At 47.7% G+C, this 27,481-nt stretch overlaps 1 long non-coding RNA gene across 1 annotated transcript in view; it reads left to right on the plus strand.

Annotated features, from left to right (window-relative positions):
- The first annotated feature begins 895 nt into the window (after positions 1 to 895).
- Positions 896 to 27,481, plus strand: part of LOC144505649 (uncharacterized) — a 45,193-nt gene continuing 18,607 nt past the window's right edge. The window contains exon 1 of the long non-coding RNA XR_013499829.1: positions 896 to 970. This is a non-coding gene — a long non-coding RNA (uncharacterized LOC144505649). The remainder of the gene's footprint in view (positions 971 to 27,481) is intronic.

Consider the following 27,481-nt stretch of genomic DNA (forward strand, 5'->3'; position numbering starts at 1 on the left):
TTTGGGTGGCACGGTGGCACAGTGGTTATCACTGCTGCCTCACAGAGCCAGGGACCCGGGTTCGATTCCCGACTTGGGTCACTGTCTGTGTGGAAGTTGCACTTTCTCCCCGTGTCTGCGTGGGTTTCCTCCGGGTGCTCCGGTTTCCTCCCACATTCTGAAAGATGTGCTGGTTAGGGTGCATTGACACGAACGGGCGCCGGAATTTGGCGACAAGGGGAATTTCACAGTAACTTCATTGCAGTGTTAATGTAAGCCTTACTTGTGACACTAATAAATAAACTCTCACACACACTCACTCTCTCCCACTTACATACAGTCTCTCTCATAGGCACACACACTCAAAATCTCTCCCATTTACATGTAATCTTTCTCTCTCACACCCACACACACTCAATCTCTCCCACTTACATACAGTCTCTCTCATAGGCACACACACTCAAAATCTCTCCCATTTACATGTAATCTTTCTCTCTCACACCCACACACACTCAATCTCTCCCACTTACATACAGTCTCTCTCATAGGCACACACACTCAAAATCTCTCCCATTTACATGTAATCTTTCTCTCTCACACCCACACACACTCAATCTCTCCCACTTTCATGCAACTTCTTTATCTCTTTCTTTCTCTCTCTCTCTCTCATACACACAATCTCTCCCACTTAAATAGAATGGGGAGATTCCGCCAAAAAAATTCTAAGTTTCGAATTTGAGGGAAAACGGGAGTAATTCATGCTGGTTTTTTCAGTGGGAGTTCAGACTAGAATCTACCACACTCTGTGCAATGCAGAGGCCACCAGTGTGAATATCATTAGATTTCGGGGGGGCGGGGCCCATTCCCGCCCTGGGAGGCCGAATCCAGCGGCACTCTGCGCATGCGCAGTGGCCCCGAAATGTCAGCCTCTGGTTTGCTGGCCAGCTCGATCGCTTGGTGTGGGTGGAGGGACAGTCCCAGGGTGAGAGAGGTGAGCCAATCCAGGGGTCCACATTAGGGGTAAAGTTTGGAAGCCTGTTTGACCGGAGGCCAATGGTGAATAAAAATGCGCCACTTGTTGCCTGGTCACCCGAGCCACCTCCCACCCTGGACTGCTTCCTTCAAAGCAGGGCTCTGAGTGTTACCCTCCACCGCTGGCAGGTTTGTAGGTGAGGGCGTGAGTGGCCTCCTCCTACACTGTAAGGAATGTCTGATTCTAAGTGGGAATCGGTGAATCAGGAACCAATGAGCTGCCTTCAGAGATTCCAGCCCTCTAAGTGGGGACATCCCCCTTCCAAGAGGGGCCGTTCAATTGGAGGACAGAGAAGTCCCCAGCAGCGCCACCAGGAGCAGTGGCCAATGCTGGAACTGCACCTGGCATGAAGCAGCAGCCACCTTTGAGAGAGAGGTGGGCCAGACCAGGTAAGGATGGCAAATTTCCTTCCCTAAAGGACATTAGTGAACCAGGTGGTAGCTTCCATTGATCACCATCACTGAGAATTTCCCACAAATTGGTTCCGGATTACTCCCCGTCGAGTTCAATCCCAGACCCACAAGTTCTCCTTCCCGATCCAGGTGTGACAGCGCTGGGAAACATCTGACAGTGCTGGGAAACATCTTATCCCCTCAGAAGCAGCAATGATATCACAGAGGAATGTATTCTCCAACAACAAAGGTGGCAGCACAGGTGGAGAGGGTGGTCAAGAAGGCATATGGCATGCTTGCCTTTATTGGATTGGGCATAGAATATAAAAGTTGGCATATGATGTTGCAGCTGTATAGAATGATGGTTAGTCCACATTTGGAATACTGCGTCCAGTTCTGGTCGCCACACTACCAGAAGGACGTGGAGGCTTTGGAGAGAGTACAGAGAAGGTTTACCAGGATGTTGCCTGGTATGGAGGGTCTTAGCTATGAGGAGAGATTGGGTAAACTGGGGTTGTTCTCCCTGGAAAGACGGAGGATGAGGGGCGACATAATAGAGATGTATAAAATTACGAAGGGCATAGATAGGGTGAACAGTGGGAAGCTTTTTCCCAGGTCGGAGGTGACGAACACAAGGGGTCATGGATTCAAGATGAGGGGGGCAAGGTTCAACACAGATGTCAGGGGGACGTATTTTACACAGAGGGTGGTGGGGGCCTGGAATGCACTGCCAAGCAAGGTGATTGAGGCGGACACGCTGGGATCGTTTAAGACTTATCCAGATAGCCACATGAACAGACTGGGAATAGAGGGATACAAAAGAATGGTCTAGTTGGGCACATGAGCGGCGCAGGCTTGGAGGGCCAAAGGACCTGTTCCTGTGCTGTGTTGTTCTTTGTTCTTTGTTCAAACTATGAGAACCCTGATCTGAAATTCTGCCTGGGAATCGGAAAAAATCCCAAGTTCAGGGATAGGAGACAATTGTTCTCACAGCAGAATGATTCAATCAGTCTGCACACTCCCTAAAAAGGTTTTGAATGCTTCAGCCTATCATGTGGAAGGGCTAAAGAAAGAAATTGTGCGTGATTTGTTCAGCCAAGTTCACCAGTGTCTGGAACGTTTGAGACATTTCGGTTTCTTTTATCTGAACTGTGTTTTCTGGCTGGGTTCTCACACTATTGTTTGCTGTCAGGTATACATCTTCAGGCATGTGAGCTCATGTCTGAGTAAGATCCCCCAAGGTAGACTTGCATGCCACCACCAAATAAGTGCAAAGACAGAAGGATTAGGGAGGCGCATTTTAAAAACGTAAACGTGGACTTTTCTGCTCATTGTGATCATGGGAAGCCGGGCAGGTTTTGGGCTTTGTCAGTAAAATGGAACATTGGTGTGAACACCACACAGTGAAACCAGTGTACTGTGCCAAGCACACCTTCCAGAACTTCCTGCACGCAATGTGGGTGTCGCTGGCGAGACCAGCATTCATTGCCCATCCCTAATTGCCCCTTGAGAAGGTGGTGGTGAGCCGCCTTCTTGAACCGCTGCAGTCCATGTGGTGTAAGCTTAAAATTTAAAGTTTATTTATTCGTGTCACAAGTAGGCTTACATTAACATTGCAATGAAGTTACTCAGAAAATTCTCTGGACACCCACAGTGCTGTTAGAGAGGGAGTTCCAGGGTTTTGACCCAGTGACGGTGAAGGAACGGTGATATACTTCCAAGTCAGGATGGTTTGGGGCTTGGAGGGGAGTTTGCAAGTGGTGGTGTTCCCATGCATCTGCATCCCTTGCAAATTGTGGATGATACACGCTGCTGCCACTGTGTGCTGGTGGTGGAGGGAGTGCATGTTTAAGATGGCGCGGATGGAATGCCAGTCAATGCCATAATGAATTGTGTCCATAATGGATAGAGCTTCAAATTTTGAGGTGTCCAGACCACCAACATCCTGTCCTGGTGTGTCCATGCCAACGCTATAGTTAAGAAAACCCACCAATGCCTCTACTTTCTCAGAAGAGTAAGAAAATTCAGCATGTCAGCTACGACTCTCACCAACCTTTACAGATGCACCATAGAAAGCATTCTTTCTGGTTGTATCACAGCTTGGTATGGCTCCTGCTCTGCCCAAGACCACAAGAAACTACAAAGGGTCGTGAATGAAGCCCAATCCATCACGCAAACCAGCCTCCCATCCATTGAACATAGAACAAAGAGCAGTACAGCACAGGAACAGGTCCTTTGGCCCTCCAAGCCTGTGTCGATCATGATGCCTGCCTAAACTAAAACCATATGCACTTACCGAGTCCGTATCCTTCCATTCCCATCCTATTCATGTATTCGTCTAGTTGCCCCTTAAATGTCGCTATCGTACCCGCTCCCGCCACCTCCCCGGACAGCGCGTTCCAGACATTCACCCCCCTCTGTGTAAAAAACTTGCCTCACACATCTCCACCGTGTTAAACAAAGGTACATAATATAAAAGAACATAAAATGGAGTCTAGCTTAGCTTATACGAGCTGGGTTCGCCACATTCCTGAACACGATTAGCTGGGAAACAGCAGGGACAGCTGTTTCTCTTATCTGGTTTGGATACATGAAAACAAGCTGTACGATGCTTCTGACAAATCCCAAAGTATCACAAAGTTCGGGTTTGCACAAAATTTAAGTGTTACAAAGTTCATTAACCCATTCCCGTCTTCATTCTCCTTAACCAGTAATGCAACTCCCCCACCCCTTTTACATCCTCCTCTATCCTGCCTAAAGCATCTAAATCCTGGAACGTTAAGCTGTCAATCCTGTCCATCTTTCAACCAAGTCTCTGTAATAGCAACAACATCATAGTTCCAAGTACTAATCCAAGCTCTAGGTTCATCTGTCTTACCTGTTATGCTCCTCGCATTGAAACAAATGCACTTCAGACCACCTGTCCCGGGGTGTTCAACTACTCCCTGCTTGCTCTTCCTCTTAATCTTACTTGACTCTGTGTACACTTCCCACTGCCTCGGCAAAGCAGCCAGCATAATTAAGGACCCCATGCACCCTGGACATTCTCTCTTCCACCTTCTTCCGCCGGGAAAAAGAGGTCATGTACCAACCAACTCAAGAACAGCTTCTTCCCTGCTGCCATCAGACTTTTGAATGGACCTACCTCGCATTAAGTTGATCTTTTTCTACACCCTAGCTATGACTGTAGCACTACATTCTGCACTCCCTCGTTTCCTTCTCTGTGAACGGTATGTTTTGTCTGTATAGTGCGCAAGAAACAATACTTTTCACTGTATGTTAATACATGTGACAATAATAAATCAAATCAAATCAAATCAAAATCAAGCTTCCTGAGTGTTGTTGGAGCTGCACCCATCCAGACAAGTGGGGAGTATTCCATCACACTCCTGACTTGTGCCTTGTAGATGGTGGATAGGCTTTGGGGAGACGGAAGGTGAGTTACTCACCGCAGAATTCTCTCAGCCTTTGGTTTGCACTTGTAACCGAATGATTGGCTCGGTTAAGGTTCAGGTCAATGGAAGCTCCCGAGATGTTGATGGTGGGAGAATTTATCATTGAGAATGGCGTTGGGAGATGGTTAGATTCTCTTTTGCTGGAGTCGGCCATTTCCTGGTAGTTTGGTAGTGGGGATGCTACTTGCCAATTTTTCACCCAAACCTAAATGTCGCCCATTACTGAACTGATGCCATTTAGAGGAACCAAGACTCCGGCTAAAGAATCAAGTAGAAGAAACGATAAGAGATTTAATATGTTATCTCAGTCTCTATTTCTGTCCAATTGGATTGTCGTATCTTCTCATCCACTGCAGTCTCCTCTGAGTCAGATCACAAATGCCACACTTCTCTGGGGCAGCACGGTGGCACAGTGGTTAGCACTGCTGCCTCACAGTACCAGGGACCCAGGTTCGATTCCGGCCTCGGGTCACTGTTTATGTAGAGTTTGCACATTCTCCCTGATTCTGCGTGGATTTCCTCCGGGTGCTCCGGTTTCCTTCCACAGTCTAAAGATTAGGTTAGGTTGATTGGCCATGCTAAATTGCCCCTTAGCGTCAGGGGAACGAGCTAGGGTAAATGCACGTGGTTATGGGGATAGGGCCTGGGTGGGATTATGGTCAGTGTAGACTCGATGGGCCGAATGGCCTCCTCCTGCACTGTATAATTCAATGAATTCTATGAATCTATGAACTGAAAAATCAAATTATCATCGTTGCTGAAGCTTAAAACACGTGGTTTAGAAAAACCCTTTTAACAGATTTGAGAACAATTGATTTCAAAGCCATTAGACTGGTCTATGCTGATGAGTTGAGCTTGATATAACTCTGTCTCTGATTTCTGTCATCAATGTCCTCATGGCCTGTTGGGCTGAAGGGCCTGTTCCTGTGCTGCATTGTCCCTTCGCTGTAAACCCAGAGGGCAATTTCTCTGTTGGTGACAGAACACTCTTTGCCAATTAAGCGTCCGGAAAACGAGCATTCGCTCAATCATTTCAGACAGGCCCGTGTACAGAGGAACGATATGTTACCTTCAGCTCTGCAGGGACTGAACGAGTAACTGGCAAGAACGATCGAGTGTGGCTTGGCCGAGTGTGCTGGGGTCAACCTCTCTTCACAAACGTTTATTTTCTAATCGCATTTCATAGAATCCTCACATTGCAGAAAGAGGCCATTTGGCCCATCGAGCCTGCACCAACTCTCCGATAGAGCTCTGTACCCAGGCCCACCCCTGCCGACCCTTTCCCCGTAACCCCACACATCGACCATGGCTAATCCACCTAATCCACACATCCAAGGGGCAACTTAAGGACACTATCATAGGGATATTAAGGGTCAATTTAGCATGGCCAATCCACCTAATCTACACATCTTGGGACACTAAGGGCAATTTAGCATGGCTAATCCACCTAACCTACACATCTTGGGACACTAAAGGCAATTTAGCATGGCCAATCCACCTAACCTACACATCTTGGGACACTAAAGGCATTTAGCATGGCTAATCCACCTAATTTACACATTTTGGGACACTAAGGGCAATTTAGCATGGCCAATCCCCCTAACCTACACACCTTGGGAAATTAAGGGACAATTTAGCATGGCCAATCCACCTAACTTACACATCTTGGAACACTAAGGGCAATTTAGCATGGCCAATCCTCTAACCAGCATGACTTTCGGACTGCAGGAGGAAACTGGAGCTCCCGGAGGAACCCCACGCAGACACGGGGAGAGCGTGCAAACTTCACACAGACAGTGACCCAAGGCCGGAATCGAACCCGGGTCCCTGGCGCTGTGAGGCAGCAGTGCTAACCACTGTGCCACCGTCCCGCCTTATCTGTAATTGAGGCACAATGTGGTGTTGATGTTCCGGAAGAGTGGTGAAAGTGTGGAAGCCCAAAGACAAAGTTCCAGCCCAGGGGTGCAAAGTTCCAGCCCTGTTTACATTCCATCTCTTACAATGTAAAATCTATCAGAGCAGCCACCTCATACAACATCAAAGTGATATAGCCAAGCTTTTAATCCAGTTAAAAGTTATGACTGGCATGTAAATAGAAGAAATATAATCCTTCAGCCAGACATCTGTGCTTATACCAGGAACACTACAGAGGCTGCAGCTGCACTTTAGCATGCTGAATTCATCAAATAAATACACAAGGAACACCTCCACCAACACCTAACACAAAGCTCTTCCAGCCCTCTGTGAGACTGCTATTACCTGGAACCTCACCACTAGCATCTTGAAGTTTCAATGTGAGTTGGCCATGTGTTTTTACACATCAGAGTTGCCGATTCATCGTCTGGACAATGGAAGATTCTGTCAATGTGATGATACACTCCAATTTTTGAGTTTGGGCCAAACGCTTTGTCACTCAGCTCAGAATCCCCCTCCCCCTTGGTTTAATCTCTCTTGCACAGGCCAGGGTGAGGTACTGCAGTACAAAGATTCAGCAAACAGATAGTTACAGAATCCCGACAGTGCAGAAGGAGGCCATTCAGCCCATCAAGTCTGCACCGACCACAATCCCACCTGGGCCCTATCTCCGTAACCCCATGCATTTACCCCAGCTAGTCCCCCTGACACTAAGGGGTAATTTAACATGGCCAATCCAACTAACCTTTGATGTTGTACATCTTTGGACCGTGGGATGAAACCGGAGCACCCAGAGGAAACCCACGCAGACACGGGGAGAACGTGCAGACTCCGCACAGACAATGACCCCAAGTTGGGAATCGAACCCAGGTCCCTGTCGCTGTGAGGCAGCAGTGCTAACCACTGTGCCACTGTGATTAAGGCCATCCAATCAGCAACCTCTGTCACATCCCACCTTGTTATTGTGCCTGTAAAAGGTTATAAAAACTGAAAATGCTGGAAATGCCCAGCAGGATTTAGCAGCATCTGTGGAGAGAGAGGAGTCATAGAGTCATAGAGGTTTACAGCATGGAAACAGGCCCTTCGGTCCAACTTTTCCATGCCGCCCTTATTTTTTTAAAACCCCTAAACTAATCCCAATTGCCTGCATTTGGCCCATATCCCTCTATACCCATCTTACCCACGTAACTATCTAAATGCTTTTGAAAAGATAAAATTGTACCTGCACTACCTCTGGCAGCTTGTTCCAGACACTCACCACCCTTTGTGTGAAAATATTGCCCCTCTGGACACTTTTGCGTCTCTCCCTTCTCACCTTAAACCTATGCCCTCTAGTTTTAGACTCCCCTACCTTTGGGAAAAGATATTGACTATCTAACTGATCTATGTCCCTTATTATTTTACAGACCTCTATAAGATCACCCCCCAGCCTCCTACGCTCCAGAGAAAAAAGTCCCAGTCTATCCAGCCTCTCCTTTTAACTCAATCCATCAAGTCCCAGTAGCATCCTAGTAAATCTTTTCTGCACTCTTTCTAGTTTAATAATATCCTTTCTATAATAGGGTGACCAGAATTGCACACAGTATTCCAAGTGTGGCCTTACCAATGTCTTGTACAACTTTACCAAGACGTCCCAACTCCTGTATTCAATGTTCTGACCGATGAAACCAAGCATGCCGAATGCCTTCTTCACCACTCTGTCCACCTGTGACTCCACTTTCAAGGAGCTATGAACATGTACCCTTAGATCTCTTTGTTCTGTAACTCTCCCCAACGCCCTACCATTAACTGAGTAAGTCCTGCCCTGGTTCAATCTACCAAAATGCATCACCTTGCATTTGTCTAAATTAAACTCCATCTGCCATTCGTCAGCCCACTGGCCCAATTGATCAAGATCCTGCTGCAATTGAAGATGACCTTCCTCATTGTCCACCATGCCACCAATCTTGGTGCCATCTGCAAACTTACTAACCATGCCCCCCTATATTCTCATCCAAATCATTAATATAAATGACAAATAACAGTGGGCCCAGCACTGATCCCTGAGGCACACCGCTGGTCACAGACCTCCAGTTACAAAAACAACTCTCTATAACCACCCTCTGGCTTCTGTCAAGAAGCCAATTTTGTATCCATTTAGATACCTCACCCTGGATACCGTGAGATTTAACTTTCTGCAACAAGCTACCATGCGGTACCTTGTCAAAGGCCTTGCTAAAGGAGGCTGAGGGGGGAGGATAAAGGCAAAATACTGCAGATGCTGGAATCTGAAACAAAAACAGAAAATGCTGGAAAAACTCAGCAGGTCTGACCGCATCTGTGGAGGGAGAATAGAGTCTGGATGACCCTTCGTCAAAGCTACTGGGGGGAATAGTGTCTCAGAGTAAGGGACCAATCATTTAGGACCGAGATGAGGAGAAATCTCTTCGCTCAACGTGTTGTGAATCTTTGGAAGTCTCTAGCCAGAAGATTGTAGATGCTTCATCACGGAATACAATAAGTCTGGGACAGACAGATCTTTGATCTCTCAGTGGATTAAGGGATTTGGGGAGTCAGCAGGAAAACGGAGTTGAAGTTCAGGAGCGGCTGTGATTGTATCGAAGGGAGAGCAGGCTTGACAGGCGGAATGGTCTACACCAGCTCCAATAGCTTCTGTTCTTATGTTTCAAATCAATTACTTTTCATTGGAATTGGGAGAAGTTGGAGGTTACCTCCACTGCATTGCTTTTACAGATGCACCACAGAAAGCATTCTTTCTGGTTGTATCACAGCTTGGTATGGCTCCTGCTCTGCCCAAGACCGCAAGGAACTACGAAGGGTGGTGGATGTAGCCCAATCCATCACGCAAACCAACCTCCCATCCATTGACTCTGTCTACACTTCCCGCTGCCTCGGCAAAGCAGCCAGCATAATTAAAGACCCCACACACCCCGGACATTCTCTCTTCCACCTTCTTCCGCCGGGAAAAAGATACAAAAGTCTGAGGTCTCGTACCAACCAACTCAAAAACAGCTTCTTCCCTGCTGCCATCAAACTTGCACTAAGTTGATCTTTCTCTACACCCTAGCTATGACTGTAACACTACATTCTGCACTCTCTTCTTTCCTTCTCTTTGGACGGTATGCTTTGTCTGTACAGTGCACAAGAAACAATACTTTTCACAATATGCTAATACATGTGACAATAATAAATCAGATCAAATTAAATCAAATCAAATCATTGCAAAAGCACCGAATGCACTACATGATGCGTCTCTGTGAGGTCAATCCTTACAATTCGAGCCAACATCCTTACTTTACAACATAAACAAAAGGGTATCAATTTAAAGAGTGGTGAATGTACACAAAATAATATGAAGAGACAGGTTGTGAAGGTTGTTAAAACAAACAAGTGGGATCTTCAACTTGATAAATGGGGCAGCACGGTGGCACAGTGGTTAGCGCTACTGCCTCACAGCTCCAGGGACCTGGGTTCAATTCCCGGCTTGGGTCACCATCTGTGCGGATTCTGCACATTCTCCCCGTGTCTGTGTGGGTTTCCTCCGGGTACTCCGGTTTCCTCCCACAGTCTGAAAGACGTGCTGGTTAGGTGAATTGGCCGTGCTAAATTCTCCCTCACTGTACCCGAACAAGCGCCGGAGTGTGGCAACGAGGGGATTTTCACAGTAACTTCATTGCAGTGTTAATGTAAGCCTACTTGTGGCACTAATAAATAAAGTTTAAATAGAGGCATAGAGTACAAAAGTGAGGAAGTTACGCTGATGCTTTATGGGACGCTGGTCTAGCCCCCAGCAGAGTATTGTGTCCAATGGATACCACACTTTGAGGAGGATGTCAGGACCCTCGGAGAGGGTGCAGAGGAGATTTACGAGAATTGTACGAGGAATGCAGCTTCATGGAGTGATTAAATTAACTACAATTGGTGGGATAAATACGTGGGGTTACGGGGCAGGTCCTAGGTGGGGTTGTTATCAGTGCAGGCTCGATGGGCCTCCTTCTGCACTGTATGAGTCACTCAAGGTCTGAAGGTTGAACTGATAAACCATAATTGAGCTTAGCTGCTATGACAGGAAATCTATGCAAGTGGTTGTTTTGCGTCGGTGTACAAATCTCCCAGGCGTTTATTCAAGCCAGTATAGATTTACAGTTAATTCCTTGTACAATTGATTATAAAGATCCTGGGAGATTTATACAAGGCTGGATAAAGCATTGCTTTGTAAAGATTTTGTGCCACACCAGTGTGAAGATGAACAGCGTGTCCACGACCTTCTCTGCTCAGTCCCAGGGTGAGCTGTCCGGGGAGGAGAGGCAGGTCAGAGAGGAGAGTCATGCCAGGAGCCCGTCTTTCATGGTGAGATGATTAAACTGAGGTTCCATCTGTCCCCGGGGCTGGGTGTGAAACTTCCTGTCGCATTATTCGCAGAGGAGTAAGGGAATTCTGACCGAGATTTAATCCTCAATCAACCCGAGTCAACCTTAAACAAAAGCAGAAAACACTGGAAAATCTCAGCAGGTCTGGCAGCATCTGTAAGGAGAGAAAAGAGCTGATGTTTTGAGTCCAGATGACTTTGTCAAAGCTAAAAGGCATAGAAAGTGGGAGATATTTATACTGCTGGGTGAGGGAATGAAAGATGAGTCATAGCCTCGAGGGAAAGGCTGCTAATGGCAATCCATAGAGAGAATAGAAGGTGTGAACGGCCAAACGGCAGAGAAGCTGAAATCAGATGGCCAGCGATGACAGATGACACTTCCGTCAAGATTACCTGCTCCAGCCCTGGAGAGCCTTATTGAATGGCAGAGCAGACTCGATGGGCCAAACAGCCTACTTCTGCTCGTATGTCATCATAGAATCCCTACAGTGCAGGAAGATGCCGTTCAGCCCATCGAGTCTGCACTGACAACAATCCTACTCAGGCCCTATCCCCGTAACTCCACACATTTAACTAGCTAATCCCCCTGACACTCAAGGGCAATTTAGCACAGCCAATCCACCTAACCTGCACATCTTTGGACTGTGGGAGGAAACCAGAGCACCCGGAGGAAACCCACGCAGACACGGGAAGAACGTGCAAACTCCACACAGACAGCGACCCGTGCCGGGAATCGAACTGGGGTCCTGGTGCTGTGAGGCAGCAGTGCTAACCACTGTGCCACCGTGCTGCCCTTATGGTCTTATGGTGTTTGAACCCGGAACCTTTTGTCTCGGAAGGGAAATCGCTGCACTTGACATGGTAAAAGCAGAATGAGTGTCCAGTCTCTGAAAGTTGTCCATCGTTCCAAGTATGAGGAAAGGTTGGAGAGGCTAGGCTTGTATTCAATGGAGTTTAGAAGACTGTAAAGCGATCTAATTGAAACACATAAGGTCCTGAGGGGACTTGACAGGGTGGATGTTGAGAGGATGTTTCCCCTCAGAGAGAGACTAGAACTGGGGGAGACAGGTTAAAAATAAGAGGTCTCCAAGTTAAGACTGAGATGAGAAGAATTTTGTTCTCTCAGAGGGTCATGAGTCTTTGGAATTCTCTTCCACAGAGTGGTTGAGTCAGAGGTAGACATCTTCTTGACTAACAAGACAGTCAAGCGTTATCGGGATTGGGTGGGAATGAGGAGCTGAGGCCACAATTAGATCAGCCATGATCATATTGAATGGCGGAGCAGGCTCGAGGGGCCGAGTGGCTTCCTATGGCTAATTACCTACCTACTACTCCTAGTTTGCATGTTTGTATGACAGAATCTAGGTTAACCTAGAACTGCAGTTCCCCTTGCTGCAAACTGGGCTGACTGGAGCATGTAAAGAAAAATAAGAATTCCGCGTCACCTCACAGACAAAAGACGGTTATTGAAAAAAACAAATGATCCTGGCAGCGCAATGAGTCATTTCACGCTGTGGGAGAGTTTGGATGACCCTTTCAAAGAGTTGGCACAGGCACGACGGGCTGAATGGCCTCCCATCGTCTGTTCTATTCTTTGATCCTGTGAACTTCTCTTGAAGTCGGGCATGTTTGAAATTCAGTTGGGGGATGCTTTTGCCTTGCGGTTTTCAGAGTTGAGTTTAATGAGTGCACATCATGACTTTAAGCTGTGTAGCGTTGAGCAATAAGTTGAACAGTATTCCTCTGGAGGATTCTGTGCCATGTACGAGTCTGGCCAAGTACAAGATCCTTGCTGTCTGACCGATGTAGAATAACAGGAAGTGAAGACCAAAAGCAACCTCATGAGGCGCAGTTCAAAGGCTCATATTGTTGATGATCATCAAACTAAAACCTTGCTGCTTGAAAGCGCAGCTATGTCTCAAAGTATTCATTTCCTAGTAAGTGATTCTTGTGCAGCAAATGTCACAACATGACTTAGTTCCTCATTCCGCATTCTTCTTAGACCGTTGCCTGTTTTAGCTTCAACGCGATCTGCACAAACACCAGATTCCCTGAATTCCAGCTGTCAGTGTTAATCTTCATAAGGACCTGTTGCCATCAGGAAATGGGAGAGTGAGGAGAGTCATGTGGTGTTTGTTTCCCCCGAGCAAAACATATTATAAGATCCACAGGGGCCTGTTTGTGGAGTTAAAATATCGCGAGTCTTTTTCATTCAAGAGAGATGGCAATTTTAGTATTTCAATTGTCTCTCCGAGAGGAGACCTCACCACATGAAGAGATAAGCTATGATCGTTTGAGGTTAGATCCCCGACATAACGGCCCTTGCGAGTGATGACTAGATGTTTGTCTTGAGAGGCATCACAGCCGGCTCTCGAATCATCTGATGTCAACACAGGCGCACGATTTAGTGGGGACAGAGATCAGGAGCTGACAACCTTACCAATTCTCCACCTTGGCCACACCTTTCTCCCACCCCTCCCCTCGCACCTTCACCATTAATCCAGCGTATCGCACAGAATCGTAAATGAGTTGAGACCTTCTAATCAGCGTCATGTCAGGATTGGACCAGGTGTTTTCTTACCGATATCACAGGAGTGGCACGGTGGCACAGTGGTTAGCACTGGAAAACCCACCAACGCCTCTACTTTCTCAGAAGACTAAAGAAATTTGGCATGTCAGCTACGACTCTCACCAACTTTTGCAGGTGCACCATAGAAAGCATTCTTTCTGGTTATATCACAGCTTGGTATGGCTCCTGCTCTGCCCAAGACCGCAAGGAACTACAAAAGGTCGTGAATGTAGCCCAATCCATCACGCAAACCAGCCTCCCATCCATTGACTCCGTCTACACTTCCCGCTGCCTCGGCAAAGCAGCCAGCATAACTAAGGACCCCACGCACCCTGGACATTCTCTCTTTCTCCTTCTTCTGTCGGGAGAAAGATACAGAAGTCTGAGGTCACATACCAATCGACTCAAGAACAGCTTCTTCCCTGCTGCTGTCAGAATTTTGAATGGACTTTCCTTGCATTAAGTTGATCTTTCTCTACACCCTAGCTATGACTGTAACACTACATTCTGCACTCTCTCGTTTCCTTCTCTATAAATGGTATGCTTTGTCTGTATAGTGCGCAAGAAACAATACTTTTCACTGTATGTTAATACATGTGACAATAATAAATCAAATCAAATCAAAAAGCAATGCTGCCTCACAGCGCCAGGGACCCGGGTCCGCTTTCCGGCTTGGGTCACTGTCTGTGTGGAGTCTGCACGTTCTCCCCGTGTCTGCATGGGGTTCCTCCGGGTGCTCCAGTTTACTCCCACAGTCTGAAAGATGTGCCGGTTTGGTAGACACGGGGAGAACGTGCAAACTCCACACAGACAGTGACCCAAGCCGGGAATCGAACCCGGGTCCCTGGCACTGTGAGGCAGCAGTGCTAACCCACTGTGCCGCCGTGCCATCTCTGGATTAAAAGCAAAAATCAACCAAATAATGGGTTTTGTACTCAGCTGGCCAACACACAAAAAAATCCAGCCAACTGTAAACAAATTTTCCCCCTTTAATCTTGAACCTATGGCTCCGAGTAATTGACATTTCTACCCTGGGAAACAGACTCAGAACATGAGAAAGATTCTCAATAGACTAGCAAGTGATGATTTGTCCTCCTCAACAGTTCGTCTCATTCTGTTTGTTGCCTCGGTTTGATTCTGCCTTCCGTATTCGCGCGGTGGGTTTTAAGAGCTACCAGCCTCAATTCTGTCTTGAAGCTGTGATAATTACCAGAGCCCAGTGGCTGAATGACTTCATCTCTGAACAGAAGTGTGCTTGAAAGCAATTTGTATCTTGATAATTGATGTTAATGTTTTCATCGAATCATAGAACCCCACAGAACAGAAGAAGGCTAATCGGCCCATCGAGTCTGTGCCGACCACAGTCCCACCCAGGCCCTATCCCCATAACCCCATGCATTTATACTAACTAGTCCCCCTGACACTGAGGGTCAATTTATCATGGCCAATCCACCTAACCCGCACATCTTTGGACTGTGGGAGGAAACCGGAGCACCCGGAGGAAACCCACGCAGACACGGGGAGAACGTGCGGACTCAGCACAGACAGTGACCCAAGCCGGGAATCGAACCCGGGTCCCTGGCGCTGTGAGGCAGCAGCGCTAACCACTGTGTCACCGTGCCATCCAATGAACAGTTTTTACTTTTAAGCATTTTAAAATCCAGTTACAGATAATTAGGATTTTGAACTAACTCTTCGAAAGTATCAAGCCTAAAGTTCTCCTCTTAATTTCTCTTTGATATTCACTCCTTTCCCTCTGATTAGTTTTACAGATGGTTTCTCTGCCTTCTATTCTTACTCAGTTGGCATATTGAGCCGATAGTGTAACCCAGACTCAGGCTGATTCCCCTGGGGGCGGAGGGGGCGGTGGAGTATGGGTTCAAATCCCACCACGGCAGCTGTGGGAATTTAAATTAATACATTCAAACTTCGTACCTGTTGTTGGGATGGTGCTGATTATGGAATGTGTCTGTTAAAGAACTCATTGTAGTCTTCTGTTAAGGTTAATAGCAATTTTTAAATAATTACATGTAACTATATCTATTCATAAAGGCAGAAGGCAGCACAATGGCACATTGGTTAGCACTGTTGCCTCACAGTGCCAGGTTCAATTCCGGCCTCGGGTCACTGTCTGTGTGGAGTCTGCACGTTCTCCCCATGTCTGCGTGGGTTTCCTCCGGGTGCTCCGGTTTCCTCCCTCAGTCCAAAGATGTGCGGGTTAGGTTGATTGGCCATGCTAAAATTGCCCCCTAGTGTCAGGGGGATTAGCAGGGTAAATACAGAGGGTTACAGGGACAGGGCCTGGGTGGGATTGTGGTCAGTGCAGACTCGATGGGCCAAACAGCCTCCTTCTGCACTATAGAAATTTCTATGTTTAGTTAGGGCATCATGAGCGGCGCAGGCTTGGAGGGCCGAAGGGCCTGTTCCTGTGCTGTACCTTTCTTTGTTCTTTGCTCTTATATCTTATCCAACACCAAGTTTAAAGCAAAATACTGCAGATGCTGGAATCTGAAACAAAAACAGAAAATGCTGGAAAATCTCAGCAGGTCTGACAGCATCTGTGGAGAGAGAATAGAGCCAACGTTTCATGTCTGGATGACCCTTGGTCAGAGCTCCGCACTGAGTCTGGGTCATGTGCCTTCATACATCACTGTGTGGGCTGTATGTTTTGATTAAGCTTGATTGATTATTGTCACAGGTATTGGGATACAGTGAAAAGTATTATGCGCTATATGGACAAAGCATACAGTTCATAGAGCACATAGAGGAGAAGGAAAGGAGAGAGTGCAGAATATAGTGTTACAGTCATAGCTAGGGTGTAGAGAAAGATCAGCTTAGTACGAGATAGATCCATTCAAAAGTCTGATGGCAGCAGGGAAGAAGCTGTTCTTGAGACGGTTGGTTCGTGTGACCTTAGACTTTTTTTTAAAAGTTCATTTATTAGTCACAAGTAGGCTTATATTAACACTGCAATGAAGTTACTGTGAAAATCCCCTACTTGCCACAGTCCGGCCACTGTTCGGGTACACTGAGGGAGAATTTAGCATGGTCAATGCACGTAACCAGCACGTCTTTCAGACTGTGGGAGGAAACCAGAGCGCTCGGAGGAAACCCATGCAGACACGGGGAGAACATGCAGGCTCCACAGATAGTGACCCAAACTAGGAATCAAACCCAGGTCCCTGGCGCTGTGAAGCAGCAGTGCTAACCACTGTGCCACCCCCGATGGAAGAAGGTGGAAGAGAGAATGTCCGGGGTGCGTGGGGTCCTTAATTATGCTGGCTGCTTTTCCAAGGCAGCGGGAAGTGTAGACAGAGTCAATGGATGGGAGGCTGGTTTGCGTGATGGACCGGGCTACGTTCACAACCTTTTGTAGTTCCTTGCGGTCTTGGTCAGAGCAGGAGCCATACCAAGCTGTGATACAACCAGAAAGAATGCTTTCTATGGTGCACTCAGTCCTGTAGAGGAGTGAACCTGCCAGCCTAAATGTGTCCCCTGACCCACAGCACTGCAGTTGACACTTAACTACGCTCTGAAATGGCCAATCAAACCCCTCCCCCGTACCAAACCGCTTCCCTCCCTAACAGCACTGTGGGTGTACCTGCACCAGCTGTGGGTTCAAGAAGGCAGCTGGCCACCACCTTCTCAAGGGGCAATTCTAGGGACGGGCATCAAACCCTTACCCACCTCCCATGAGAGAATTTCTAAAAAAAAGTCCCTCTTGCCTCTCCCCAAGGTTCTGGGGTCAGGCAGGGCTTGAGCGCAAAAACTCAGTCTGAGACTGAGTGCAGTACTGAAGGAGTGCCGCACTGTCAGGGCTGCTGTGTTCTGGATGAGCCTCGGCCCTGTCTGCTCTCCATGGGTAGCCAATCCCGTAGCACTGTCTCAGAGAAGAGCAGAAGAGTCCCACCCCCTGCCCCTGCACAGCCCAAAAACACACCATCCGGACATCAACACAGTGCTGCTTGTGGGATCTTGCTGTGCACCAGTTGGCTGTCAAATTTGCTACATTACAACACTTCATTGGCTGTTAAGTGCTTTGGAATGTCGTGTAAGGTGCCATAAAAGTGCACCTGACATGCTCAAACAGAAAATGCTGGAAAATCTCAGCAGGTCTGATAGCAACTGTGGAGAGCGAATAGAGCCAATGTTTCAAGCCTTGATGACCTTTCGTCTTCTGATCAAGGGTCACCCAGACTCGGAACGTTGGCTCTATTCTCCCTCTCCACAGACGCAGTCAGACCTGCTGAGATTTTCCAGCATTTTCTGTTTTTGTTTCAGATTCCAGTATCAGCAGTAATTTGCCTTTATCGACACTTAAGATGCACCTCTCCTGTCCCAAACTGCCAACTAAATAAAAAATCATCTGTCCTCTTTCTTTTAATGCCTGCTATGTATTTATAAATTGACAATATTTACTGTTTTCAGAAGGATTAGATTGCGATAATAGAACAAAGAACAATACAGCGCAGGAACAGGCTTGTCTGTGCTGACACAGATGTCTCTCTAATCTAATATTTTCTTGCCTCTACGTGGTCCATATCCCTCTATTCGCTGCCTATTCATGTATCTATCCAGATGCCTCTTGAACGTTGTTATAGAATCTGCTTCCACCACCTCCTCCGGCAGCTCGTTCCAGGCATTCACCACCCTCTGTGTGAAAAACTTGCCCCTTACATCTTTCTTACACTTTCCCCTCTCACTCTCAACCTATTCCCCCGAGTAATTGACCCTTTCACCCTGGGAAAAAGACTCTGACTATCCACTCTAGCCTGTCATAATCTTGTAAACCTCTATCAGGTCTCCCCTCATCCTCCGACGCCCCAATGAAAACAATCCAAGTTTGTTCAACTTTTCTTCATAGTCGGGATATAGGCGGCACGGTAGCACAGTGGTTAGCACTGCTGCTTCACAGCTCCAGGGACCTGGGTTCGATTCCTGGCTTGGGTCACTATCTGTGTGGAGTTTGCACATTCTCCTCGTGTCTGCGTGGGTTTCCTCCAGGTGCTCCGGTTTCCTCCCACAGTCCAAAGATGTGCGGGTTAGGTTGATTGGCCATGCTCAGTGTCCTGGGACGCGTGGATTAGCGGGTGGGATATGGGCGTCGGGCCTGGATGGGATTGTGGTCGGTGCAGACTCGATGGGCCGAATGGCCTCTTTCTGTACTGTAGGGTTTCTATGATTCTATGATGATTCTATGAGTCCATATCTTCCAAACTCGGCAACATCCTGGTAAATCTCTTCTGCACCCTTTCCAATGCATCAACATCCTTCCAGTAGTGTGGTGGCCAGAATTGTACACAATACTCCAAAAGCAGCCTAACCAAAGTCTTATACAGCTCCGACAGGATTTTCCAATTCCAATACTCAACGCCCTGAGCGATGAAGGCCAGCATGCCATACGCCTTCTTGACCACCTTGTCCACCTGAGTTGCCACCTTCAGGGAACACTGGATCTGTACGCCTAGATCCCTCTGTGATCTAATATTTCCAAGGGTGCTACCACTTACCGTTGACTTTCCTTCTGCAGTAAACTTTCCCAATTGCATCACCTCACATTTGTCGGGGTAAAACGCTATAATGCTGCTAAACTCCGCTGTCAGAGTGATCCTGGTTTTGTGTTATTAGCTTGAACAGGCCTCTGTAAGCAATATATTGGGAATGCTTCATGCTACACATGTGGTGACTCCAGTGATGGTTTGTTTCCGATGGTCTATCCCTCCCGCAAACCACAACTGGAGCGATTTACTGATTCCATCAAAAGGCAGAAACACAAACACATGGGAGCGGTTGGTTAGTGACAGCTGAGGGCAGCAGGGTTACAGGTCATTGCTGTGACCCACGACACCGAGGTGACGCGAGAGCCAAGACAGTGGGTGGGATTTTACCGGCATGTCCGCCCGAGGCCAACGGAGAATGCCGTTCTCCGAGCCTCGCCCGCCCCCGGAATCGGGTCGGGTGTGCCGGTAAAATTCCAGCCGTTGATCTAATTCATGGAAGTACCTGATGTGGCTGATGTCACACAATGCCAAAGCGCCCCCCCCCCCCCCCCCCCCCCCCCCACCACCCCCACCACCCCCCAGCAACATTGGCATTATGCTGCCCTCCAATCCACTGCCATTCCCATTATTTAATCTACGATGCTGACAGCTTTGGGGTCGTACAGACCAAAAGTACTCAGTAACTTACCATTCAGCAAACCTATGCTTAGCGTTTGTTTTCAAGACAATGTTCTGTGCTGCCCAATAAAACTTGGCTCGATATTCATAGAATCATACAGTGCAGCAGAGGCCCTTCGGCCCATCGAGTTCACACCGGCACATTAGAAACACCTGAACTCCCACCTAATCCCATCCCCCAGCACTTGGCCCATAGCCCTGAATGTTATGATTGTGCCAAGTGCTCATCCAGGTACTTTTTAAAGGATGTGAGGCATCCCCGCCTCCACCACCCTCCCAGGCAGCGCATTCCAGACCCTCACCACCCTCTGGGTAAAAGAGTTAGGCCTCACATCCCCTCCTAAACCTCCCACCCCTTCACCTTCAACCGATGTCCCCACGCGACTGACCCTTCAACTAAGGGGAACAGCTGCTCCTTATCCACTCTGTCCATGTCCCTCGTAATCTTGTACACCTCGATCAGGTCACCCCTCAGTCTTCTCTGCTCCACTGAAAACAACCCAACCCTACCCAACCTCTCTTCATAACTTAAGTGCTTCATCCCAGGCAGCGTCCTGGTGAATCTCCTCTGCAATCCCTCCAATGCAATCACATTGTGTTGCTTCCCCAGCGCAGATCAATACTCTGACTGTTGTGGAACACTGCCACCCTGTGGCGAGTGGACAAGTGTGGCTCAGCGTAAAACAGTTCAACAACCTGGCAGCTGGATATTAAATCAAGGGTTTTTAACTGGTAGCTTTGGACACGGGAGAACAGCTGATCCAACCAGATGATAGGTCCCTGGTCAGGATAAAGTAGATTTAAAGTTGATGGGCATGGGTTATAAATGGCATCTGCAGGTGGTGTGGGCATCAGTAACTGGGAGAATTGAGGGCAGTGACCTATAATGAGGGAAGGGGTTGACAGAGGGGACTAGTAAATGAGGGGATTTGTGAACAGGATCTGTAAATGGGGGAATTGGAGAAGGGGGACTCCTAAAGAGACCAATTAATAAACTCTTTTCTCTAGAAAGGAGATTAATCTAATCTGATAGAGGTGTAAAGTTACGAAGGGTTTGAGGGGAGGTGTGAAAGGGAAGGTTCCAGTTATTGGAGGGGGGGGTGTAGTAACTATAATGACAGGTAACCGCCATGTAGATTAACTAATAACCGGTTTATTAAGATAAATAAGTATTTACAGAGAGTGATGAAAAGGCCACCTATTCCGAGACTCCAAACTCCTCCCTTCCTTCCGAAGAAACAGCGACAACTTATACCACAGAGAGAAGTGGTGCTGATTGGGCAGAAAGACTCTGATTGACCGAGCAACAGGGAACTCTAGACTTCTTAAGATCCGGGTAACTTTAAAAAACTGCAACGCTTGAATACATTCCTTTTGTTTTGTGTCTGAATGTATGTCGCTTGTCGCAAGCATAAATGAGCCATGCTAAGAAGTTGACTGATTATCTATCCTAAATTAGTAGCTAGTTCATCTTATCATGCACTCAGGATTGCCCAGAAAGTTCTGTCTGATCGCAGAATCACAACTAACAGTAGGTGCTCTGTTTTGCCAGCTTGGCTGGTTAAGTGCAGTCTGCACTGTGCCCATTACAAGCTCTACCTGGCCTATACTCCTCCAGATTATATGAGGTGGCACATTTATGGGCAGCACGGTAGCACAATGGTTAGCACAGCTGCCTCGCAGCGCCAGGGACTCGAGTTCAATTCGCGGCTTGGATCACTGTCTGTGCAGAATTTGCACGTTCTCCCCGTGTCTGTGTGGGTTTCCTCCGGGTGCTCCGGTTTCCTCCCACAGTCCGAAAGACATGCTGGTTAGGGTGCATTGGCCGTGCTAAATTCTCCCTCAGTGTACCCGAACAGGCGCCGGAGTGTGGCGACGAGGAGATTTTCACAGTAACTTCATTGCGGTGTTAATGTAAGCCTACTTGTGACACTAATAAATATAAAATAAATTTTTAAAAACATTTATGCGGAATTTGGGTTTTTTTTGGCATCTGAGTGGATAGTTCCACAGTGAGCCAGCACGGGGTTGAATGGCCTACTTCTGTGTCAATTTAAATTCCATGACTCGAAAATGTCTTGCTGGATTCTCTTGCCACACGTCCAGGTATCACATGAGATCATTGTGGATTGCTAAATATATAATGCAATGGACATATTTCTAAATGATGCCACTCAGTATGACAAGCTATCAGCAAGGTTATGATCTCATCTGAACCCAGCTTTACATTATTGAGCTTGAACGGAATGTTATAACTGTACACTATTCCATAAGCTCTATTTAAAATACATTGTTAAGAGGAAGCGGTAAATTAGAATGATTTAAATTAAAGCAATGACTATTATAAATGTCAGAAGTGAAGATTAAAACAACTGCAAGTTGCATGTTGTTAATCTAACAATTTATTTAATTCCAACTGTCCCGGTCATCTGTCAAAAGAGCGTGTTAAGAGTGAGAGTAATTCATGTCCTTCACTTGGAATAGAAAGTCTATTCATGCTTGTGCGGGCCGTTGTACTGACGTGAATATGGCACAGTCTGTCTCGCTCTGATCGAGAGCTGCCACTGTGGTACAGTTCTTTACAGCTGCTGGGTTACCGACACTGTGACAAGGCAGTCAGCAGGTGTCCTGGGACCAGGATGTGGAGATGCCGGCATTGGACCAAGGTGGGCACAGTAAGAAGTCTCACATCACTAGGTTAAAGTTCAACAGGTTTATTTGGTATCAGAAGCTTTCGGAGCACCGCTCCTTCATCAGGTGAGTGTCCATTCATCTGATGAAGGAGCAGCGCCCTGAAAGCTCATAATGAAGGGGATAGATAGAGTGAACGTTCAAAGACTATTTCCTCGGGTGGATGGAGCTATTACAAGGGGGCATAACTATAGGGTTCGTGGTGGGAGATACAGGACGGATATCAGAGGTAGGTTCTTTACGCAGAGAGTGGTTGGGGTGTGGAATGGACTGCCTGCAGTGATAGTGGAGTCAGACACTTTAGAAACATTTAAGCGGTTATTGGATAGGCACATGGAGCACACCAGGATGATAGGGAGTGGGATAGCTTGATCTTGGTTTCAGATAAAGCTCGGCACAAAATCGTGGGCCGAAGGGCCTGTTCTGTGCTGTACTGTTCTATGTTCTATGTTCTACTTTAACCTGGTGTTGTGAGACTTCTTATGGTGTCCTGGGAAGCATTGATCTGTATGGGTGAAAGAAAGATCAATAATCACACATATTCACATCGTCAACCGAGAGGAGGCAATGGCCTGGTGGTATTATCACTCGACTATTAATCCAGAAACTCAGCTAATGTTCTGGGTTCAAATCCCGTCAGGGCAGATGGTAGAATTTCAATTCAATAAAAAATATCTGGAATTAAGAATCTACTGATGACCATGAAACCATTGTCGATTGTTGGCAAAACCAATTTGGTTCACTCTTGGGAAGGAAATCTGCCATCCTTACCTGGTCTGGCCTACATGTGACTAGAGCACCACAGCAATGTGGTTGACTCTCAACTGGCCTCTGAAATGGCTGAGCAGGGCACTCAGTTCAAGGTCAACTAGGGATGGGCAATAAATTCTGCCCATGTTCCGCGAATGAATTTTAAAAAACACCCAGTCTCCAAAAGAACAAAGCTCCCCTGTTGACTTATTGCACCATTGTGCCACTTGGTTTAACATGGAGAGGGTACAAGGCAGGAAAGGCTGGTATAGACAGGGTCCAAACCAATGGTGGGCAACCTGCCGCCCAGGGGCCACGTGCGGCCCATCTAGATTCTGAGTGTGGCCCCACCGGACATTTTGTTGACCATTGCCCAGGTGCAGAGTTGCCACATTCCACTGATTTCCGTCCGTGTAGTTTTTTTCCAACTGGTGTGACTGAAGTGATTCGCACGTAAAGCAAGGGCGAGTGTAGTGAGGTGCGTGCTGATTACTCACAACATTGACTGTGAGAGCCGCACGCTCCCTCTATAACCAAAGTGTCAATCTTTCATACAATCATAGAAGCCATATAGTGCAGAAGGAGGCCATTCAGCCCACCAAGTCTGCACCAACCACAATCCCACCCAGGCCCTATCCCCATGCATTTACCATAGCTAGCCCACCCCGACACGAAGGGGCAATTTAGCATGGTCAATGTATCTAACCTGCACATCTTTGGACTGTGGGAGGAAACCAGAGCACCCAGAGGAAACCCATGCAGACACGAGGAGAATGTGCAGACTCCACACAGACAGTGACCTGAAGCTGGAATTGAACCTGGGCCCCTGGCACTGTGAGCCAGCAGTGCTAATCACTGTGCCACCGTGCCGCCCATTTGAAGTTGATGACAGTTTTATTGACACATAAATGATGAAGCATTTTCTCTAACTCATTATGAAATACTCGGCGTGCATTGAACGTATTTAATCTTATTCATGGGGACACAGTTAGTGAACAAGCCCCATTTCAATCTTGTGGCCCACTGAGATGAAGGAGGGTCCCTCATGCGACCCACTCACTAGCCGAGGTTGCCCATCACTGACCCAAACCGCACTCACCCAGCCTGCGCTATGGCGGGTAGAAGGATCAATAATCACATGCATTCACCACCCAGCCAGCGCCGCATTGCAAACACACTGCTTGCTGCATTGCAATAAATCTGCACCAACCACAATCCCACCCAGGCCCTATTCCCGTAACCCTTCATATTTATCCTGCTAATCCCCCTGACACTAAGTGACAATTTAGCATGGCCAATCAACCTATTCTCAGGGGAGAACGTGCAAACTCCACACAGACAGTGTCAGCACTGCCTCCGCTGTAATGACCTGTTCCTCAACCGTGAGGCTCCAGGTTCAAGGACAGAATCAAAGCTGACGTTCCAGTACCGAGTGCTGCATGGCCCGGAGATGCCGGGTGGAATTTTCCTGTCCCGCCGCCACAGGAACCGTAGTGGGCAGGACAAGGGGCATGCAAAGGTCCATTGACCTCAGGCGGGATTTTCCAGTCTTGGGGCGAGCGTAGCTGGAAAATCCCGCTTGCCATCTTTTGGATGGAATGTTTAACTGAGGCCTCATCAACCAGTCTCAATGCACGTAAAAGGTTTTCCATGGTGTGATTCCTAAGAAGAGCAGGGGAGTTATCCCTGGTGTCCTGGACAATGCTCATCCCACAGTCAACATCACAAATAAACGCCACATTTTGTGGTCATTATCAGATGGCTGCTTGTTCACTGTGCACCTATTGGCTGCTGCTTCAAAAAATGGGGCGGCACGGTGACACAGTGGTTAGCACTGCTGCCTCACAGCGCCAGGGACCCGGGTTCGATTCTGACTTCGGGTCACTGTCTGTGTGGAGTTTGCACATTCTCCCCATGTCTGCGTGGGTTCCCTCCGGGTGCTCCCATTTCCCATTCCAAAGATGTGCAGGTTAGGTTGATTGGCCGTGCTAAATTAACTCTAGTGTCAGGGGGATTAGTAAGGTAAATATGTGGGGTTATGGGGATAGGGCCTGGGTGGGATTGTGGTCAGTGCAGACTCGATGGGCCGAATGGCCTCCTTGATTCTATGATTTCATTGCAATGTCTGGTGATTGTGGCTGATGGTTACAGCATTCTCAGTGTTTGAAGTGAATAATATCTGGGGCAGGTCACATTTGCAATGACTTTTGATCATGATTTTGATTCTTGATTTGATTTATTATTGTCACATGTATTAACATACAGTGAAAAATATTGTTTCTTGCGTGCTATAGAGACAAAGCATACCGTTCATAGAGAAGGAAAGGAGAGAGTGCAGAATGGAGTGTTACAATCATAGCTAGGGTGTAGAGAAAGATCAACTTAATGCAAGGTAAGTCCATTTAAAAGTCTGACAGCAACAGGGAAGAAACGGTTCTTGAGTCGGTTGGCATGTGACCTCAGACTTTTGTATCTTTTTCTTGATGAAAGAAGGTGGAAGAGAGAATGTCCAGGGTGCATGAGGTCCTTAATTATGCTGGCTGCTTTGCCCCGGCAGTGGGAAGTGTAGACAGAGTCAATGGATGGGAGGCTGGTTTGCGTGATGGATTGGGTTACATTCACGACCTTTTTGTGGTTTCCTGCGGGGGTCTTGGGCAGAGCAGGAGCCATGAAGAGGTGCTGGTGGAATCTGAGAGCACAAGAACTCCACTGGCCAAGATCAGGAAGGGAAGGTTGGGCACCTAACAAGAAATGGTGGATTAGAAAGACTGGTATTGACAAGAAAGATCGATGGGGATTGAGTTCGGGCTGGACAAAGAACAACGGGTGGGATTCTCCGGCCCCGCTTGTCCCAAAACCGGAGACCACCCACCCCCCAAACCCCACTCACCCCCCTAAGGTCAATGGAACTTTGTGTGATCCCCCACCCCCACCCCCGCCGTTATGATTCCCATGGTGGGCGGGAAGGAGAATCCACCTCCCCGCCAATGATTCAAAAGAGCCTCGCAAACTGGGTGAATGCACCACCAACAAAATGAACCAGGTCTCTCGGGCAGGATTAACATGGAAGCTCCTGGTCGTTAACTCCCCCTGAGAGCATGCAAACTGAAGAGAGAGAGAGACACAGAGAGGGGAAGACCATGACATAAGTGTAGGTCTTCCTTTCTGTGTGGACATTCCAGCAGCAGTCACTGACTGACCTCCGAGACAGCGATGTTAGCCATTGTGCCAACAGACCCTCCACTGAGGCTGAAAACTACACTCTCCTGATTTGAACAATGGCAGGATTGGGCTGTCTGATTCAATCGCTGGGACGTAATGATGCGCTTTCAGAGACTTGGCTGATGGGCAAGGAAGATGAACTCAGGGTATAGAATCTCTACAGTGCAGAGGGAGGCCATTCAGCCCATCGAGTCTGCACCGACCACAATCCCACCCAGGCCCTATCCCCATAACCCCACATATTTACCCTGCTAATCCCCCTGACATAGTTGGACCAAGGAGCGGCACAGGCTTGGAGGGCCGAAGGGCCTGTTTCCTGTGCTGTACTGTTCTTTGTTCTTTGACACTAAGGGGCAATCCGCCTAACCCGCACACCTTTGGACTGTGGGAGGAAACTGGAGCACACGGAGGAAACCCACGCAGATACGGGGAGAATGTGCAGACTCCACACAGACAGTGGCCCAAGCGGGAATTGAACCCTGGCCCCTGATGCTGTGAGGCAGCAGTGCTAACCACTGTTGCACCGGGCCGCATGGATGGGTATGTGGGACTGGGATATTATAGCTATTATTGAAACATGGCTAAGGGAGGGACAGGACTGGCAGCTCAATGTTCCAGGGTACAGGTGCTATGGGAAGGATAGAACAGGAGGTAAGAGAAGAGGGTGAATTGCATTTTTTGATTAGGGAGAACATCACGGCAGCACTGAGGGGATATATCCGAGGGTTCGCCCACTGAGTCCATATGGGTAGAACTGAGAAATAAGAAGGGGGAAATCACTTTGATAGGGTTGTACTACAGACCCCCAAATAGTCAGCAGGAAATTGAGGAGCAAATATGCAAGGAGATTGCAGATAGCTCCAAGAAAAATAGGGTGGTAATAGTCGGGGACTGGGACAGCCACAGTATTAGGAGGTTGGATGGAGAG

Source organism: Mustelus asterias, chromosome 16 (assembly GCF_964213995.1).
Source record: "Mustelus asterias chromosome 16, sMusAst1.hap1.1, whole genome shotgun sequence".
NCBI classification, from domain to species: Eukaryota; Metazoa; Chordata; class Chondrichthyes; order Carcharhiniformes; family Triakidae; genus Mustelus; species Mustelus asterias.